Consider the following 13,081-nt stretch of genomic DNA (forward strand, 5'->3'; position numbering starts at 1 on the left):
CTTCCAGGGACAATTATTGTCATCCTACAATATAAGGGTAATTTCATAATTTTACCATACTAGAGTATTCTCATAATTTTCCATCCCAGTACCTTTAACATTTAACCTTTGATGATATAAAATATAAGTTACAAATCCAGTGCTGATTTCTTTATCACCAATCACAAACTTGTAATTTAATTCTAACATTCCTCAATCTCTTATATTAGTCATTCGATCCGTATTCAGTTACAGAATTTCTACCACATTCATATCGAGTGTATAATTTAATCAACTCCACAAAAATGATCAATATTATCTTATTCACGCATTTACCAATATCAACATGTTCCATAAAGAATAAAGAGGTAGTAAAGAATTACCTCGATTTCCATGCCATATTGCTCGACCATTTAAATTAATTTCGAACGCCCTCGATCTTGAAATCGACTTCCAATAATTCCTCAGATACATATTAACAGAAATTTTATCAAAAACGGAACTTAATTTCGAAAAACAGATCGAATTAGGTGATTAATCAGTGAAAAACAGCTTACCGAATTTGAATTTGGCAAAACAAACCTCAAAATTGGAACATCAACAAAACCCAAAATATTAGTCTTAAATTCCAGCTCACCAACTTGATTTCTAGCTTCCAATCTTTTTCTAACGAACACGGATAATTTATCGTACAAATACGACTTCCAATAATTTTCCTTTCCATAAAAAAATAACTAATTAGAATCTAATTAATAATTTGGAAACCCAATTTGCATAACTAAAACTTGAAGAGCTAGTAATATTTAATTACTCACATCATGGACTAAATTGATCTTGTAAAAACTATTATGTCATAACTTTAAACACTTGGAAATTAAGAGACAAAGTAAAGATCTCACCAAACTTGAATGACATACCTTATGGTTTACCCCTTTATTTTCCTAGACAACACCCACGTGAATTTTCATGTTGGAATCATAACCCCATTTTCCCTTTGTCTTCATATGATATTCCTTTTTGTTTTCCCTTAATTTTTGAATTTCCAAGAATCTATTGGATCTCATTCTGTCTCTCTTAAAATGGCAAACTGCCTTTTCTTTCTTGGTTTTAACGGGGCAGTAGTAGTAACCATAGTAGAGCCATCGTTAGCTGCTCCATCTTCTTCCTCTGTAGTCTGAACCCCTCGGTTTGCTTGCTGGTAACTATGACCACCATAGAACTTAAAGCTGCTAAGATCCGAAGAGCAACATCGACTAGCGAATAGTTGAAAGTGAACTTAATCAGCGCTGCGACCGCTTCTTCTTCCGGTACTTCTTTACCAATAACATTTTCTCCGATGAAACCTTGAAAATAGTAAGTTTTTTTTCTGAACAAGGTCGAAAATCCCCTTAAAGTTTTCTTCTAAGCCAATCAGAACTTACACAGCTGCAGCATGATGCCGGAGCTTGGACTTAGACTGGTTGAGAACTTTCCAAGGTTCAGCAGAGCTCGTAGAGAACAACGAAGCATGAGAACGGGTGAAGATAAGGATAAGTATGGGTTTGTATTTTTGTCCTCCCAAATGATTTCCTCCATTACGTATATACACTATACAAAAGAGAGACTTTCAAAATATCTCAATTGTATGGTTCATGGAAATCTAAATAAAATAATAATATATAAAAAATAATAAAATTCCCATCTCACCCAACAATTTGCCCACATTAAACCCAATTTTGAACAAACCACGTGAATGTTATAATTAACTAAAGATTGAGGTGTTACAATTCTCCTCTCCTTAAAAGAATTTCATCCTAGAAATTCATTTATATTACAGAATTACAGAAATGAAAATTCCAAATAATTCTTCCATTTTTCAAGTAGCTTTTATAGAAATACGGATCCTCCACTAATCCTTAACCAGTTGAGCATACATTCTTATCAGAACTTTTCCTCATTTCAATAAAAGAATCTGAACAAAAATTTCCTTGATGAGTCAATTCAATCTTGGTTACGAGAATAGGCTCAGAAAGTAGTAGCATATCTCAATTTCATTTCAAGAGTCGGGTCAGCATTTCTCAGATAATTAACTCTCGCATGGCTCATGAGGTACTTTACAGCGTTTAGACAGATGTTACTGGTATTCCTTTTTGTACAAGTATAGCTATAACGGATAGAAACTTTGGTTTACTCGTTGTAGATAGGGACTCAGCCCTGGAGTTCCGGCTCAGTGAGGTACGATTGCAGTCTAGGGGCATGTATTGATCAGACATATGTTGACATTCGACCGGCCGATCTATCTTGAAAATTTTTGACTCAAACCATAGCTCTGATACCACTAAATGTAACCCCCTCAGACCGATGCAGATAGCCCGATCCGATCTGGAGTGTCACATTAGGGCCACCGGAGCAACCCACCGAAAAAAATAACAGAATATTTAAAACTTTTCTTAAAACATGTAAACTCATAAAATCTTTTATGAGTACAAAATAAAATTTATCAGTATTTGAAATAAAATAGATTTTCAGACTCATATATAAAGCAAAATACAATTACATGCCCCCTAATCACATGTATCATACTCTGCAAGCAACGCCGGAAGAACTCCCTTACTGATGTTGATAGTTGTACTGGTACAATCTTTTAACCTGCAATGGTGAGTAATAGAGTGAGCTTCGGAAAGCTCGGTAATAAAAAACTACCAGATGATGCTACATGACATGTAGATAAATGGGAAGCCATAATTTCCTCATTGAATCAAACGTATACCAATTGCGGAATAATATAGGGTTCCATTAGTAGTTCATCGAGTAGAAGCCATAAATCTCAGTTCATAAGAAACCTTTCATATAGCCACGTTTTCATGAGGTCGAATAGGATGTCTAGTGTGTTCCATCAGTACGATAAAATCATAATAGGTACACCAATCAAATGATAGTTCAGTAAATCTCATAAAATCATAATGAAGTTTAACTTTTGAAACTCGTAGTTTAAACCATTCTCTTGTACACCAGCCGCAGTTCCCAGAACTGCATCCATAGGGCTTACCTTAAGCATACAGTGAAAAAAAAGCCAACCTAAGGATAGGCTTTGGGTCCTGTATCCTTAAGTTCGTAAGTCCGTAGGGCTTACCCTAAGCACACACCAAAGGGAGCCAACCTAATAGAGCATCTTGGGGCCTGTGAGCCTACACAAGAGTCACATTAGATCCGTAAGGTTTATCAGCTCGATTAGAGCTATACTCTGTAATTCAATCCATCCAAAATCAGTATTTCAAAAATACAATTTATGCAGTAAGCATAAATTCCATAAATCCGTAAACATCGTAATCATATATCAGTGAAAACCAATAATCATATATCAGTCATAGTCTATAAATCATCACCAGTTAGTGGTGTATCAATAAGCAGTAAACCATAGATTTCAGTGTACCATATTTTAAAATAGATAAAATAATTAAATAGTACTTAGGGAACACACTAGAGAATCCAAGTGTTTTCAGAGGCCATTGTAGTTTTCAGTATGGATAACACGAAACTTATGAAATTTGATCTGATTCTAGGAACGAGGTCATATTGAAGAGAATCGATTAATAACCAATCTAATCAGACATTTATGGTTGATATTTTCGAATCTCTCTATGATTCATATATCTCAGGAAAGTGTTCAAGTATGACCAGAGTAATTTGAGCTGATAAAGTAAGAACGAATATTCAAGGCACTTACGATCCATGTCAATCGATCGGACTATCAACAACTCCTAAAACTGATGTATTTCAACTGGTCAATTCATTGCCCTTCCAGGGTATTCACACTTTAATACCAACAATTCTTGTTTATAAATCATCTTCAAAATCATCGTTGAATACATCTAAAGGAAGCAATAGAGAATCCAAATAATCTTTATTTCTATCCACATGGCAACAATATCACGAATTGTCAACGTATTTAATTCTTGGTTCATAACCCATAGTAATCATATATAATGCAATATCATTGGAGTTCTCAGACTCATTCAATCACATACTAAATTCTCAGTCATTAAAGTTACTCGGTTCATTTAGTAGTCAAATCAATATCCCAGTTACTTCAGAATATTTCTGAGTAATTCAGATGCTTCTGCGTTTCGGATACATGTTGTACTTCTACTTAGTTCTCTTTGGTCATTTACTAAAATCATTATTTTGTGTTCGTGGTTGATTTATCTCACTAATATCCACTTCTTAATATCGAATGCGCTCTAACGTTGAGCTGAGCTGAGTACTTCCATAATTATCATCAATCCCAATTTGAGAAGATGAACAAACATTCAAGTGGTATTTATTCCATTCATGTTTTGACATAGCATTAACGTTGGTCGACCGACTTAAACTATGTTCCATAACTTAAAAAAAACAATGCAACATCCATGTTTATTTGGATTCCTTAATGAATCCAATTCATTTACTTATCCTTGGTCATAAGGGTATTTTGGACATCTTTATTCTCAATGTTCTTCCATTCATTTCAAAGCTTGAGGATATCCATTCATTCCTGGCTTTGTGATATTCTTTAATCATTTCCATTACAGGGGTATTTTGGTCATCTTACAGATACAGTGTATTCCAATAATTTCCTTCCATTTGATCTTATCATTTAATTCAAACATATCATCTTTTCCAGTCCTTTCAAACAATTCTGACAAAATAACACCCTTGATAATTTATTTTTCAGGTATTTACTCATAACTCGGAGATTTCCAGGTTAAAAGTCTTTTTAAATATTACTAACGAATGATTAGGAATTTCCATACAAAAGTAGAATCTCAACCATTAAATCAGTAATTTATCGGTTTAATTACAAATTCTCAGGTTATCTGCTCGTTCAGAGTCAACTTGGACTATTTTTACCTCTCAAGGGTATTTTCGTAAATTTGTAACCAGATATTTTTGGTATTATCTCTTAACGAAAATAATATAATTTGGAAATCCTATAATTAATTGTTTTCCCGAACCTTCTCTGATCTTGAAATGATTCCTTAACAGACTTCTAGTATCTTGCATAAACCCTCTTGGGGTTAAAAATCGATTATCCAAAATTTCCAAGTAAAACTAAGATTTCTTATGCACATCAGTAGTTATATCGGATCAATATGTCTTTTCAGAGTTATTAACCACCTTTCAGGGACAATTCTTGTCATCCTACAATATAAGGGTATTTTCATAATTTTACCATACCAGAGTATTCTCATAATTTTTCATCCAAGTACCTTTAACATTTAACCTTTGATGATATAAAATATAAGTTACAAATCCAGAGCTGATTTCTTTATCGCCAATCACAAACTTGTAATTTAATTCTAACAATTCCTCAATCTCTTATATTAGTCATTCGATCCGTATTCAGTTACAGAATTTCTACCACATTCATATCGAGTGTATAATTTAATCAACTCCACAAAAATGATCAATATTATCTTATTCATGCATTTACCAATATCAACATGTTTCATAAAGCATAAAGAGGTAGTAAAGTATTACCTCGATTTCCATGCCATATTGCTCGACCATTTAAATTAATTTCGAATGCCCTCGATCTTGAAATCGACTTCTAATAATTCCTCAGATACATATTAACAGAAATTTTATCAAAAATGAAACTTAATTCTGAAAAACAGATCGAATTAGGTGATTAATCAGTGAAAAACAGCTTACCGAATTTGAATTTGGCAAAACGAACCTCAAAATCGGAACATCAATAAAACCCACAATATTAGTCTTAAATTCCAGCTCACCAACTTGATTTCTAGCTTTCAATCTTTTTCTAACGAACACGGATAATTTATCGTACAAATACGACTTCCAATAATTTTCCTTTCTATAAAAAAATAACTTATTAGAATCTAATTAAAAATTTGGAAACCCAATTTGCATAACTAAAAACTTGAAGAGCTAGTAATATTTAATTACTCACATCATGGACTAAATTGATCTTGTAAAAACTATTATGTCATAACTATAAACACTTGGAAATTAAGAGACAAAGTAAAGATCTCACCAAACTTGAATGACATACCTTATGGTTTACCCCTTTATTTTCCTAGACAACACCCACGTGAATTTTCATGTTGGAATCATAACCCCATTTTCCCTTTGTCTTCATATGATATTCCTTTTTGTTTTCCTTTAATTTTTGAATTTCCAAGAATCTATTGGATCTCATTCTGTCTCTCTTAAAATGGCAAACTGCCTTTTCTTTCTTGGTTTTAACGGGGCAGTAGTAGTAACCATAGTAGAGCCATCGTTAGCTGCTCCATCTTCTTCCTCTGTAGTCTGAACCCCTTGGTTTGCTTGCTGGTAACTATGACCACCACAGAACTTAAAGCTGCTACAAATAGTAAGATCCGAAGAGCAACATCGACTAGCGAATATTTGAAAGTGAACTTAATCAGCGCTGCGACCGCTTCTTCTTCCGGTACTTCTTTACCAATAACATTTTCTCCGATAAAACCTTGAAAATAGTAAGTTTTTTTTTGAACAAGGTCGAAAATACCCTTAAAGTTTTCTTCTAAGCCAATCGGAACTTACACAGCTGCAGCATAATGCTGGAGCTTGGACCTAGACTGGTTGAGAACTTTCCATGGTTCAGCAGAGCTCGTAGAGAACAACGAAGCATGAGAACGGGTGAAGATAAGGATAAGTTTGGGTTTGTATTTTTGTCCTCCCAAATGATTTCCTCCATTATGTATATACACTATACAAAAGAGAGACTTTCAAAATATCTCAATTGTATGGTTCATGGAAATCTAAATAAAATAATAATATATAAAAAATAATAAAATTCCCATCTCACCCAATAATTTGTCCACATTAAACCTAATTCTGAACAAACCACGTGAATATTATAATTAACTAAAGATTGAGGTGTTACAAGTTTGATTCGGAGTTTTTTGTTTTTAGACATCCTGCAAAATTTGTAGTATTTTATTATTTTCCTGTTTAACTGTTTTTAACAGGGATGAATTGATGAAAAAATCAAATGGGATCTATTTCTCGGAGGAGGTAATCTTATCTCTCTATTCCTATTGATTTTACAAGTTAGTTTCTTCTTAGAATTGTGTGGCACGGTAAAAGGTTCCCCGTTGGGGTTTCCGCTTCCATGGTCCTCACCTAATTGTGGAAGAGATGAGGTGGTTATGACTTACAGTTAATTCCACTGGTTGTGAACATTGTGCAGAAGCTCTGCAAATGGTTCGCGCAGCTACTTCTGGAAGTTGAATATCTGCATTCAAATTTTGTTCTGCATCGGGACATAAAGGTACGAATGTCAATTTATATTGGTCTTTCTATTAACTTATTTATTATGGGCTGACTTCAGCACTTTCTTGGTAGTGTTCCAATATTTTTCTTACTAAAGATCAAGATGTTCGCCTTGGTGAGTTTGTCTTTTCCCTTTTCTTCTTACTTTCTTACAGGTTTTCTCTTTATCTATGTTTCCTATTAAGTTATGTCAGATATCCTACCTAATTGGCTATTCTGCTATTGTTATCCTAAATTCCTTTCTTGTCTGTATTGTTTTAGGGGATTTTGGGCTTGCTAAAACTCTAAAGGAAGATGATTTGGCTTCCTCGGTATGTACATTGTAATGAAATGATTTTTTGACATACATTTTCCTTTTAGTCTTTTTTTCAACCATATCTAAAATTAAAAATAATTGTTTTGGGTCATTCTTTTAGAATTTCTTTTCCTTATCTTCCTACAGTTTGGTATAATAAGCTTAGTAGCTTATGCTGCAAAGCTCGAAATGCAGTTTTGTGTTCTGTTGGCAGATGCCTCAATTTCCCTTTACTTTTATTGCAAAAATTCTTGCATGGTAGCATATTACTCACATTCGGTAATTAATAACATATTCCACTCTTCCAGATTGGCTGTCACAATCTAGCATAGTTACATTTTCTGGAAAAATAATATGATTTGTTAAAATGAACAGGCCTAGTGTGTGCCAAGCTTACAGTTAAACTTGGTGCTAATTTTAATTTAGTGATTTAGAAAAAATTCTCAATTGTTAGGATTTTTAATTAGATTTAAATTAGGGTGTTACACCAATTTTATAATTTTAAAAAATGCTCAAATGTTAGGACTTTAATTAGAGTTAAATTAGGATGTTAACAATGTTTGATTTGGGTTTAATATTTTTCTAGACTTAATATTATGGTTTGAGTCTTAAGATTTGACACTTTAATAGAGTTAATATTGTGGTTTGAATCTTGAAATTTGACATTTTAATATTGTGATTTGTTTATGGATTTTGCTGTTCTAAACTTAATATTGTGGTTTGAGTCTTTATATTTGACTTTATTTATGATTTTTTATATATATATTTATAATTTTAAAATTATTTTATATGTCGTACCCTTGTCGTCCTCGTATCCTGTAATTTTAAAAATTATCGTTTCACGTCCCCGTCCCCGTATCCGTATCAATGCAACATAGTTGATTATGTGACAAGCTTCTAGTATGCACTCTCCCCAAATTCTATCAGGAACAGCTAATTGGAATCTTAAAGCTCATGCCACTTCTAACAAGTGTCTATGTTGACCTTCAACACCACCATTTTGTTAAGGAGTATGCACATCTGATGTATAATTCTAAAAGATGTGCAGATATGAGAGCAATCGAAATTAAAAAGTTCTCATCATTGTCACTACGAATTATTTTAGTATTAGTAGTGAATTGAGTTTTGACCAAGGTCAAGAACTGTTTAAGAAAGAGGATAGAAACATTCTTTACCTTAATAAATATACACGTCATTTGAGAACAGTCATCTACTATAGTAAGAAAGAATCTACGACTACTGTGAGTTGAGACCTTATAAGGACCCCAAAGTTCTATGTGGATGAGCTCAAAAGGAATTTGAGACCTAGACTTGCTATAAGGAAATGACAGTCTAGTTTGTTTTGCTAGAGGATGAACTGGACAATAAGATATACAATCATGATCAAGTTTATAAAAAACACAAAGAGGCCTTTTATTCATAGCAGTAGCATAGGCATGCCCTAAACGAGCATGCTGAAGATTGGTTTTATTACTCAAAGAACCTAAAATTTTAGTAAGCATTGATGATGACAGAGCATTAGCATGCTTATCACTACTAGAACTAGAAACTGAAGAACCATTACACTGAACATTGAAAGACAAACTAGCATCTCCTTTAGCAGACTCGAAGATATACAACCCCTTAGACTCCACCAATCCCCAGGATCTTGCCATTGGAGTAATCTCTGGCAAGTCTTGAAATAGACAATAGATTGTGGGAAAAAATTGAAACAAACAAAACCTTTGTGAGAAGAAAATCATTGGTTAAATGATGAGAACTTGTGTGTGTAACAGTTTCTATTTTACCATTTGGCAAGTGTACAAAATGAGGCTTAAAACATTAAACAAGAAAACACAAGCTCTTAAAAATCAGATAGAATAGATCAGTGACACCTGTACCCAAGATCCATTGAAGACAAAAATCATCAGCATGTAAACTACTAGCTATTGTACCTGAAAGATTTACGGTGGAATTAGATGGAGCTTTATTCAACAAGCCCAAGATTTGATTGTACTGCTTAGTTGTGAACATAAGAACACTCACAGAAATTGGTGAAGTGGATGAACCATAATTTGAACCTACACTTTCAGTGGCAAATATATATATGCTTGAGAGTGGGCTAGTGCCCACCTTAGAAAAGTTTATCTATTATATATTCAATTTATTTATTCAGAACCACCTTGAAATTTATGTGTGCCCACTCTTGCTCATTTGTTCCTATCTTAATTTTCATTTGTGTCTCCTCTAATTTATTTATGCCCAGAAGAAGACTAAAAATTTCTCATTATAAATAAAATTTTTATTTTAGCCCATAATTTTATTCAATAAGCCCTAACCAAAACTAAAACTAAATTTATCCCCAACCTGTATCTCCTCTACCGGTTTGTCCCATACTCATCTGTTCTCAACTGGGTCAACCGGTTAACATAGAAAAAATCCAAACGACAAAACGTTTGGAGAACAATTTAGACTAAATTAGAACTTTTGATTGAATGTTGAAAAACCTGAAAAAAAAATGATAGAAACTCTTTCGCCCTTTAGTTAACCGATCGCTTGAAAACCGTTGCCACAACCAGATAGAGGTTTCTCACTGTCAACCAATCCTCTACTCGTACTCAGGCAAACTTACATTCGCCTACTCGATGAACGAAGACAGCTAAAGGACACGTGGCCGAGAGCGAGCCGGATTTGGAAATTCAAGTGAAGGAAGAAGACAAAAAGCCGTATAGTGCGGGAGGCAGATTAAAAAAGAAGCGGTTGATTACTCGGATTGGTTCTCGCCCCCCTTGTGCCCAAAAGGATGGGCGAGTTCGGTTCGAGTGTTCATCGATCGCTGCGAGAGACTCCGCTGCTCAAGACGTCGCTGCTCATCAAAATCTGCATGGATACAATCAAGCATCCAACGCTTGTTTAAAAATCAGAAAGAAAAGAAAGTAGATTTGAACGAAAAGACCAAACCTATTTTTGAGATTTTTTGGCGAACGACACAATCGTTCATGAATCCGTACGGTGAGAAACTTTGTTACGACGAGTGGGGCAATGATATCCCGAGACCACCACCACCAGACGACAGATCTTCAAGCTTGAGACCAGAAACAAATTTTTAATTTAGATCTACACAATTCTAAATGGTTTTTGAAAAACTAACCTTGGATTTGAGTGCATCGTGAAAAAATGTATAAAGGGGTGTCTTTTTTTTCCCAACAGTCGCTAACGGTTTTCGGTGGCAATGGACGATGCCAGTGAACGACGGCTATCACGGTTGATGACTTGATGTCTGGCTGCACATACAGTCACGACCAGAATTTTCATAGCTTTTAGGAGAGAAAAAAAAAAGATTGAAAACTTAAAATGTTAAAAACAAAAATTAGATCAAAACTTACAACGGTTGTCTCATTCTCTCTTTACTGCTTTACTGCTTTCTATGAAACTTTATTGCTTTATTTTTTTCCATGAGACTTTATTGCTTTGTTGTATTTCATGTGTTTTTATTTCTTGCATTTGGAAATTTGCAAAATGACAATTTAGTTTGTTTATTGGTTTTATTTCTTTGAAATTTAATAATAACACTGGTGCACTTCCTTGTTAAAAAATCAACATGATAATTTAGGAACTTTATGTCTTTCCATGAACGAATAGCATTACACACAAGACATTTTTCTCATTTTATTTTCTATGTGCTTTTTTACTGTTACAATTGAACTAATTTTATGTCTTTCTTATTTAGGTATGGAAAAATATTTTTAAAGGAAGACAACAACAGATGATTCATCTTCGGGAGGAAATAAAAGATTTTTACAAGTTGGTTTTAGAAATCTTTAAGGGGATCCTGGAAAAAAGATCAAAGATTATAGAATTTCATCCTAATGATCATGAAGAAATTCGAAGGTCTTATTTGTTGAAAGGTCTCTACCAACCAAAAGAACACAAATTTCCTAAGAAGTATAATGATAAGTTACGAAGTTTCAATCCTAAGCGATTCGAAGAACATAAAAGTTGGTTAGAATATAATGTATCCAAAGATGCAACATTTTGATTACATCTTTACCTTATGAGATCTGAATCTAAAGGAGAGTAAGGGACAGGTGATACATTTGTTGTTGTTGGATTTAAAAATTGAAAAGAGGAGTAGATTGCAACTTCGTGTTAGAGGTCCTAATAGTGTTCATAATGTAGCTTAGAGAATATGTGAAGCTTCAATAAATCAGAAGCAACATGTTAAAGTTGTCATTAAGAAGCAATCTAATCAAGTCAAGCAAGAATATCGAACTCATCTTGCAACTATAGTTGATTGTGTTTGATTCCTTTTGCGACAAGGATTGGCTTTTTGTGGACATGATGGGTATTCTAATTCTTGTAATCAAGGTAACTTTCTAGAGCTTTTTACAATTTCTTGCTACTCATAATAAAATTTGTAACAAAGTTTTCAGAAATGTTCATGGCAATCTTAAACTAGTAGCATCGACTATACAAAAAGATATTGTTAATGTAGTTGCTAGTGAAACTACTTGTGCAATTATTGATAATCTTGGAAATGATTTTTTTGCTTTTTTAGTTAATGATTCTCGTGACATATATGTTAAAAAGCAAATGATTATCTTTCTATGCTATGTAGATAAGAAAGGAAAAGTTGTTGAACGATTTATGTGTCTTGTTCATGTTTCTAGTACTACGGTTGCTTCACTAATGAATGCTCTCGAAAACATGTTTGCAACTCATGAATTATGTTTTTCAATAATAAGAGAACAAGGTTTTGACGATGCAAGTAATATGCAAGGAGAATTTAATGGGCTTAAAAGTTTGATTCTAAGAGATAATAAGTGTGACTCCTCTTGAATAGTCATGGAATACACTTGATTGATTGTCGAAAGAGGTTGTATGAGTAGGATTTGGCTTCAAATGGCTGAGTAAGTCTCATTAAACCTTTTAGAAACTGAAATAGTTTCTATTAAAAAAATGTTTCTGATTTTATAGTGCAACTTCACACTCACAAACAGAAATCGAAATCAAATCACTATAGAGTGAAATAAACCGAAACAATAGAATCACCTTGCGTAAGTGTTGCAATTGTGCGATGGAGGAAAAAAACCCTATAGCCGTCGACTTTATCAAACCAGTCCTTCAAATCTTTCCACACAACCGCTGCACTTGAAGCAAAAACAATGCTAGTCAATAACTCTGAGCTCACCGTGTTCAAAATCCACAATAACACAATGGCGTTACACCTCTCTCATTGAGAATGACGAATCGAATCAAACGACTCATTGCAACAATCACCATCAATGAAATGAGTTTGTTCTTTGTCAGAAGAACGATTCTCATCAATTGAATCCAAATGTTATAATTTTCTAGGCCAACAAGCTGATGCGAAACGAGATGCACCCCCAACGTACCTGACAGATGCAGGAACGAAGGATGATTGAAATCGATAGACTCCATCTCAACGCATTCGTCAAAATCAAAGAGAAGAAACCGACTGACTGATGAATAGTAAAACCAGGTTCAATGTTTTTTCTGCCTCCCACATTTCAACAAAAAATAATTATG

The 13,081-nt window shown here is 33.8% G+C and overlaps 2 long non-coding RNA genes across 3 annotated transcripts; one reads left to right on the forward strand and one right to left on the reverse strand.

Annotated features, from left to right (window-relative positions):
• The first annotated feature begins 6,978 nt into the window (after nucleotides 1-6,978).
• Nucleotides 6,979-7,570, forward strand: LOC120155725. The gene is made up of 4 exons (XR_005518993.1): nucleotides 6,979-6,999; nucleotides 7,175-7,255; nucleotides 7,330-7,372; nucleotides 7,519-7,570. It is a non-coding gene; the product is annotated as an uncharacterized LOC120155725 (long non-coding RNA).
• A 2,279-nt stretch (nucleotides 7,571-9,849) lies between these two features.
• Nucleotides 9,850-10,979, reverse strand: LOC120155711. 2 transcript variants are annotated; one of them, XR_005518990.1, is made up of 4 exons: nucleotides 10,918-10,979; nucleotides 10,683-10,815; nucleotides 10,493-10,616; nucleotides 9,850-10,411 (listed from the first exon to the last, which is right to left on the reverse strand). It is a non-coding gene; the product is annotated as an uncharacterized LOC120155711 (long non-coding RNA). The 2 variants fall into 2 exon arrangements; XR_005518989.1 differs by lacking the exon at nucleotides 10,918-10,979 and having other exon boundaries at nucleotides 10,683-10,891.
• Nucleotides 10,980-13,081: the final 2,102 nt, after the last annotated feature.

The sequence above is a fragment of the Hibiscus syriacus genome, unplaced genomic scaffold (assembly GCF_006381635.1).
Source record: "Hibiscus syriacus cultivar Baekdansim isolate YM2019G1 unplaced genomic scaffold, ASM638163v2 tig00111206_pilon, whole genome shotgun sequence".
Lineage (NCBI taxonomy): Eukaryota > Viridiplantae > Streptophyta > Magnoliopsida > Malvales > Malvaceae > Hibiscus > Hibiscus syriacus.